The following is a 7583-nucleotide window of genomic DNA, read 5'->3' as shown; positions in this document are numbered from 1 at the left end:
CATTAGATCAGAATTATCAGAATTTACAGTGTTGGTTGACACCGAGACACTTCGAATGTTCAGTTCTGTTGGTTCAGTATCAACTGCATATTCTTGGTCAGAACTCTTTAAAATCTCGATCTGGTGTAGTGTACCAATGCGAGTCTTTGGTTGAATCCAAACATCTTCTTCACCAATGTTCAACATCCTTACAGGAATTTTCTCACTTTCCACAACACTAACAGTATCCACCACCAAAATATTTCGAGGCAAAGATCCATTCTCATTGAAAATAGGTTGAACGGCTGCTACATATGGGTTTCTTTTTTTATTTTGTCGTATGGATCCTATGGTTTTCATAGAGTTCGCTGGAATTCTTACTGCTTCTCTTCCTGCCACTTTAACAAGTCCAATCTTCACATCAATTTCATTCTCAGCTAACGCTACAACAGACGTAACATTGTTCCATGTAGGGTCTTTCATAATAACATTAACACAATGACAGGCTGTTCTAATATGTTTCAGTACATTACATCCAAGAATAACACCATTTGGATCTGTTGTCACGGTTTCTGTTAACATTCCAACAACACTGAATAGTTGATCTTGAATCTTCAATTCCACTTCAATGTATCCAAGGTATGGAATTTGGATTTTGTTGGCTGCAGATAATCGTAGAAATTTTCATGTGTCGGTAATATCTTTGTGATGTAAGAACTTTTTATAAAACATTTCAGATATAGTTGAAACTTCTGCTCCGGTATCTAGAAGACATTTTACAGGTTGTCCGTTTAGTTCAATAGTAGTGACTGGACTGTTTCTTGTAGCATTTTTTATTTTCTCGTTCATATCACACGAGTCTTTCCCACTCCCCTCTAACAGGCGACTCTCTACTGTGAGGGTTTTACTTTTGGGTCGGTCAGACGGTTTTCTGAAATTTTGGCCTTGGCTGTTGTTGCAGTCGTCTGTTTTATTTGTTCTGTGAGAGCTCGTTTTTACGATTTGCACATTCTGAGGAAAAATGTCCATGTCCGTTACAGGCATAACAAACAATTTGATCTTGTCTTCTGATTCCTCGGCCACGTCCTCTGCTCGGTCTATTTTCTCTCCGAGGTGAATCAGACTGTAGAAACTTTTGTAATGTTTGTGTAAGCGTATTAATCTGTTGTTGTTGTTTCTCTAACATCTCTTGTTGTTTCTTTACTAGAGTCATTAATTAACTCAGTTCTGTATTTGGAGTAGGTACATATGATGTTTTCTTCACACTGAGATTCACACCAGGGTTGTCTTCTATCCATCGTAACATTCTAAGTCTGAATTCAAAAAATGGTATGTTGCCAGAGTCTAACACAACTTTTCTCAGTTCTTGTCGGGTGTCCTGATCTCTGATTCCATCAACAAATCTCTCACTAAGCTTAACATCAGTCACTTGCTCTTTCTTGTCTTTCTTGTTGATTTTCTGTGCCATCTCAGTTAATACAAGAGAATATTTTTCTAATGTTTCATCCTGTTTTTGGTCTCGTTGATAAAATTTCTGGAGAAGTTGGGTAGTGGTTTCTTTGATTTCAAACACAGCCTCCAAGATGTCGAGAATTTGCTTTCCTGTTGAAATCTACGAAATCGTCCTTGGACTGTGTAGACTGTATATGTTCCCTCATGTCCGAGATCCAATCGTAAACATCTGGATCTCCATCCTTATCTGGTCGACCTCCAAACTTAGGAAATTTTCTTTCGGATTTCAAGTAAACGACAGGAGATATGAAGCCTTTAGCTTCTTACTTCTTGATTTGTTCCTGTAATTCTTTGATTTCCTGTTCAATTGTTGTGAATAGACTGTATATAGATCTGGTCATAGAATACTGCAACAGACACAATGCACACTGTCGTCAATCACAAGAATCCTGTCCACGACGCCATTTGTAACATTTTCTTACATCTGGATATAAAGCAGTCAAACTGTTAGCATGAATGTAATGGGCATTGAGTCCTCTACCAAAATTGTGAAATTCATGACCCCAGGCCTGGGTCAGGGGTTCTAGTGCTAGGGTGGGACTATACAGCTCAACAAACTTTTTAAACTCACATGGTTTTCCGCACAAAATAAGGTCACATAGTTTAAAAAATATTTTACAGTATAATACAAAGCCTCCAGTATAATCCAGATTTACAATAAGAGAGCTAAAGACAAAGATTCTTAAATCAACCAGGGTTTCGTTAAGTGAAACGACTGTAAGAAAAAGGTTAAACAAGTATGGAATAAAGAGCTACGTTCCTGCTAAAAAGCCATTACTTTCCAAAGAACAGAAACAAAGACGTTTGCAATGGGCAAGACATCACAAAAACATGACGAAGAAAGATTGGGAAAGTGTTGTGTTTTCAGACGAAAGTTTATTCAAGTCTTACAGTGACAGGAAAAATCGTCGAATTTGGAGAAGAAAAGCTGAAAAGTATGATTCAAAATGCCTACAGTTTACTGTGAAACATCCCACCCAAATTTCATGCTGGGGAGTTTTTGGAGCAAACGGAGTTGGGGTTTTGAAAAAATATGAGGGAGCACTAAATTCCAGCAGATATCAAGAAGAAATCATCAACAATTTAAAAACAACCTGTGAATGTTTAGTGTTTCCCAAAACATCGTACATATTTCAACAAGATCTTGCTCCATGCCACAATTCAAAGAGTACGAGAAATTTTCTTGAAAGTAAGAGAATACGCACTCTCCCCTGGCCAGGTAACAGTCCTGATCTCAATCCTATCGAAAACATTTGGGCTAAAATGAAAAGAGAACTCTCCAAGAAATTACCCTCTAAGAAGAAAGACATGTGGGAACAGATACAACAAATGTGGTACACAGTTACGAAAGAATTTTGCATGGACCTTGTTCATAGCATGCCTGACAGAATAAAAGCAGTGATAAAAGCAAAGGGTGGAGCTACCAAAAATTAATTGTATAATGAATTTGTCATCCATTTAGAGAATAAATAAATTGATTTTTTCCCTCTAAGTCCATTTAATTGTCTTTTTATAAAACGGAAGTTTTTACCAATGTGACCTTATTTTGTGCGGAAAACCATGTGAGTTTAAAAAGTTTGTTGAGCTGTATAGATTATATAGTGAAAATGCATAATTTCTTTGAAAATCTTCTTTTCTGTTCCTGGGTATTAAATAAACTAACTAACAGGCTTGGGGTCATTTACTTTGAAATGTAATTAATTACTTTCGAATACATTGGTAATTTTGTCAATTACTTGCAATTACAATTACATTGATTTTTTCAAATGTAATAAATTACTTTCAATTACTTTGACAAATGTAATGAAATACATTTCAATAACTTGAGTTTTATTTCAAATAAACAAATAATAAAGTTTTTTTTAAAATAATATATTTTCTATAGTGAACTTTTATTCTGTGTTTTTGTTCTTGGGTGTGAGAAGAGTTCACACCTGGACAAAATTAGACCGTTACCTAAAGCTTGGGCAGTGTGACACTATATAAGCAAATTAAACGTTATGAGACATTTAATTATTGTTCAAACACAAGCTCATGCTACACCAGTATGGTGTATGGCAAGATCTTTTTTATTACTTTCTCAAATCCATATTTTTGAATGAAATAAATTAATATTTCTCACAAATCTATTCATTATTTTCTATCTTAAAATGTATAGAATATAGGTAAATCTAAAAGGAGATGAAGTTAGTCTAATCACTGTTAAAACAAATTAACTATCTAAACAATCTATTGTAAACCGTTATTTGCAAGTCAGGATAGGTAGAATTGAGATTTTTTAAAAGTGGGAATAGGTATCAGTATATAAAGGTACCTTTTTTATAGACTTTCATTTTGAAAAAAAAGTAAATGAAATGTAATTGAAAAGTAATTGAAAATACATGACCTTTTTTGAAATGTATTTAAATACGTTCAATTCAATTGCTTGTAATTGAAAGCTCGCTCAAATACAAATTACTTCCAATTACTTTGAAAAATGTAATTAATTACGCTCAATTACAATTACTTTATTCAATTACCCCATCCCTGCTAACTAAGTACATAGTTATGATGAGCAAGAGTTCCTCTTCCAAAATTTTGAATTTATCACCCCAGGGTCAGGGGTTATGGTGTTAGGGCGGGGCTCTATTGATTATATAGTGAAAATGCATAATTTCTCTGAAAATCTTCTTCTCTGCTTCTGGGTATTAAATAAACTAACTAAGTACATAGTTATGATGAGCAAGAGCGCCTCTTCCCAAATTATGAATTTTATGGACCCAGGGTCAGGGGTTATGGTGTAATTAGGTCAGGGCTCTTTTGCTTATATATAGTAAAAATGCATTAAATCTTTGAAAATCTTCTCCTCTGCTCCTGGGTATTAAATAAACTAATTAAGTACATATTTATTATGAGCAAGAATGCCTCTTCTCAAATTGTGAATTTTATGGCTCAAGGGTCAGGGGTTCTGGTGTTAGGGTGTGACTCTATTGAAGACCAATAGAGTCCGCCAAGCAAAAACCACCCTTAAGTGCAAATAATCGGATTTCTGGTTTTTCGGCAATTCTAGTAGCAAATTTTCTCCAGTATGCAGATATAAGAAACATTTCTATGTGCGACATAGATAACCAAAGATAAAAACAGTAACAAAATAAACCAAAGTATACCAAAAAATTATCTCATTTTTTGTTCAATAAAAACGTCGCATTTATTTCTTGACGTCAGTGTAATTTTTCACAAAAGTATGGCATATTATTCACAGTGACACCTTTAATATATCCATTTTAAGATGATAATTATGAATTGATACTCATATTTACATCCAATTATAACAGTTAACTATTATTCATGCTCGAATTTAGCAAAATTTGATAAATTAAGAAGACGAATTAATGTTGCGCTTTGAATTTTTTTAACAGGAACGAACAAAGTAAAAATTTTCTCTAAGTACATTATGAGTTCCTACTTTCTACATCGGTAAATTACTAGGGGTTGTAGTTATCAGTTTTTGATGCTGTCCAGAACGTATGTCATTTATTTTAGATGTTATTAACATTTATATAAAAAACGTTTGAAGAATGAATTATTCTTCTTGGTCTTCGGGTGGTTGAGCAACAGCATCTTTCCATGGACACCGAACAAATGGTCTAATTAATTTATATAGATATTTCTGTCGGTCAGCTGACAACCCAGCGGCTGGAATGATCACAGGGGGCTGGATGGATCCTATGTCAACTCCAAGTTTCAACAATTTAACTTTAGTGACTGAAGATTCCGGTGCATCGCTAGCTTCAATAACACCTTCAAAAGATTGTGTAGATGTAATTAAAATATTTCAAAGTAAATTCTTATTTTGAAAAAAAAAGTGTGTGTTCACGGATTTAGAACATCCAGTAAATGCATTTTTAGACCTACCTTCGTTTTCTGCCTTGAAGACGAAATGCCGGTATTTTCTTATACCCTTGAAGGGAAGTAGTCTTGGGTAAACGTCTTCCAATCTAGCCAATGCCCCTCTGTTCCACCAAAAACAACGACTTCATTTGATTTTGAACTCTTCCGAACAACGTTTGCCAGCTGATCCAGGGAGTCCGCCTCATATCTCCTGTAAAGTTTCTTTATGTACGCGAACCCAGCGTCAACAAGGCTTTTTTCATGGTATGGAACTTGCATATAGAGATGAATTATCTCATGTTTACCACTAAGAACTCTCCAGAATAAATAGGCAATCACAAACCTGTTTTTGTTTCCTCCTATTAAGAAAAATAATGCCATGTTTAAAACTACATAAAAAGTAATGACCAATAACATGAATAAGTGTATGCAAAATTTACTACCGGTAAATAATTTTTCGTATCAGTTTTCTCACCTGAAGCGTTATCACAATGCAGATGACACTCTTTTTTCCCCACATCCAAAATTTTCCAAACAATGTGTTACATTGATAGAACCCCGAGTGCACCTTTGATCTTTGTGCCATTTTCCCTGGGTGTGGAATCTTCATCAACAAGGAAATTGTACTGCTTCCTTAAACCTATTCTTTTCAGGAAAGATAAATTACAAGTAACAAGCACCGAAGATTTACTTAATCATGGTTAATGGCGGTTATTGATTATTACCTTCCATGGCTACTCCGAAAAGCTGAACTTTTCTAGGGGTAGCAAAGTAAAGTGGCCCAACTTGGCAAACATGGTGAGGAATTGAAACTGCCTGTGAGTAGTCAAATGTATGATGTACTTTCTTCAAGACAGAAGACATCGGTGCTACGGGTACCAAAGGGACTGGTTGTTCAGCAATCTCTGCTCTCGTAACGCTTATGCACTGATTGTACAACTGTAGACAGAAGAATCAAGATGTATGTTTTCTGCATTCCTAACCAAAATGGACACGATAATCCATGTCACATAATTGATCTTATTAGGAGGAAAATTTGGTTGCCGTTTGTAAAACATTGGAGCCCCCCCCCCCCCCTTTGCGGAAGTGGTTTTCTTTTCAGTTGTTTCACTTAATAGATTTCTGCTCTGGCTTTTATTTTGCTTTTATAAATTATTAATGTTATATTTTTAATTTTTTTTAAATTTCTAAATTGCCCAATTACTGCTTAGAAGAAAAAAATGTTAATGAGCAGATAAATCCTTTAAGGAAGAATATTTTTTTAATCTGACATGCTGTATCATTTTTGGAACAAGGGGAGGGTGATTGACAAAAAACATAGACGTCGGAACGGGGGAGGGAGCTTTGGGGACCCAACTTTTTTTGCAAATATATACATAATATAGGCATTGAAAATTGGGGTTTACCTTTTTTGCTAGTTTAGCCCCCCCCCCCTTTCAATTTGCTTCCGACGCCCATGACTTAAGTGCAAATTCTTTTACAAGAAAAATTTATTTAACTTTAAATAATTCTATTTCGCGTGTTTGTGTGTGCGCGTAGGAGGGTTAGGTGGGGTCGGGAATTTCGATTCCATTGAACTTTTTCCCCATTATAAATATAATACAGACGTGGCATTGGTGCGATTGGGCTATGCTGCAACAAAAAACGGGACCACCTGCCTTGATATTATAATATAATTATATACTTATATATTTTAAAGATTTTGATCTGTATATACATCTATATATTTTACATGCACTAAATAAAAAAGTATTTTATTGGTTGTAATGAAATTTTCAGCACAGTGTGTACCTGTTGTTCAGCCTTCACTTTATTAAAATGTGAACCGTACTAGTCTAAAGCAGCAAGTTTTTCATCTTCTGTTGAAGCCGATTGGATGTTATCTTTATGTCGCTCACACACCGGACAAACATCAGTTTTTGGAGACATAAACTCGATATTTGGACAACAATTTTGCCACACCCCTTTAAATGTTGTCAGCCCAACTGCAGTCCTACCGTTATCTGTGCAGACATCCTTGTACTTTTTATGAAGGGATTGTTTGTTTTCACAGCAAGGAAGGATAATCTGTCCACCGATATTTCTATTGACTGCAGCTGGCTGAGGGAGACCATGTTCCTAGGCATAATTGATGATAAATTGAGCACAATCCCTCAGTACATCGATCAAAGCTGTACGCATTTGGTGGTCGACGATGTTTGTTTCCTTGGTTACGCGGAACT

At 35.3% G+C, this 7583-nt stretch overlaps 1 long non-coding RNA gene across 2 annotated transcripts; it reads right to left on the bottom strand.

The window, feature by feature from the left end:
* Window positions 1–4659: 4659 nt before the first annotated feature.
* LOC134283843 (uncharacterized) lies at window positions 4660–7577 on the bottom strand. 2 transcript variants are annotated; one of them, XR_009995569.1, is made up of 5 exons: window positions 7153–7577; window positions 6087–6300; window positions 5837–6001; window positions 5386–5720; window positions 4660–5271 (listed from the first exon to the last, which is right to left on the bottom strand). It is a non-coding gene; the product is annotated as an uncharacterized LOC134283843 (long non-coding RNA). The 2 variants fall into 2 exon arrangements; XR_009995568.1 differs by lacking the exon at window positions 7153–7577 and having other exon boundaries at window positions 6087–6353.
* Between the last annotated feature and the right edge of the window lie 6 nt (window positions 7578–7583).

Source organism: Saccostrea cucullata, unplaced genomic scaffold (genome assembly GCF_032062105.1).
Source record: "Saccostrea cucullata isolate Sc308-1 unplaced genomic scaffold, CSIRO_AGI_Scuc_v1 ctg5050, whole genome shotgun sequence".
NCBI lineage: Eukaryota > Metazoa > Mollusca > Bivalvia > Ostreida > Ostreidae > Saccostrea > Saccostrea cuccullata.
The sequence above is the reverse complement of the archived record's forward strand: the minus strand, read 5'-3'. Positions and strand labels throughout refer to the sequence as shown.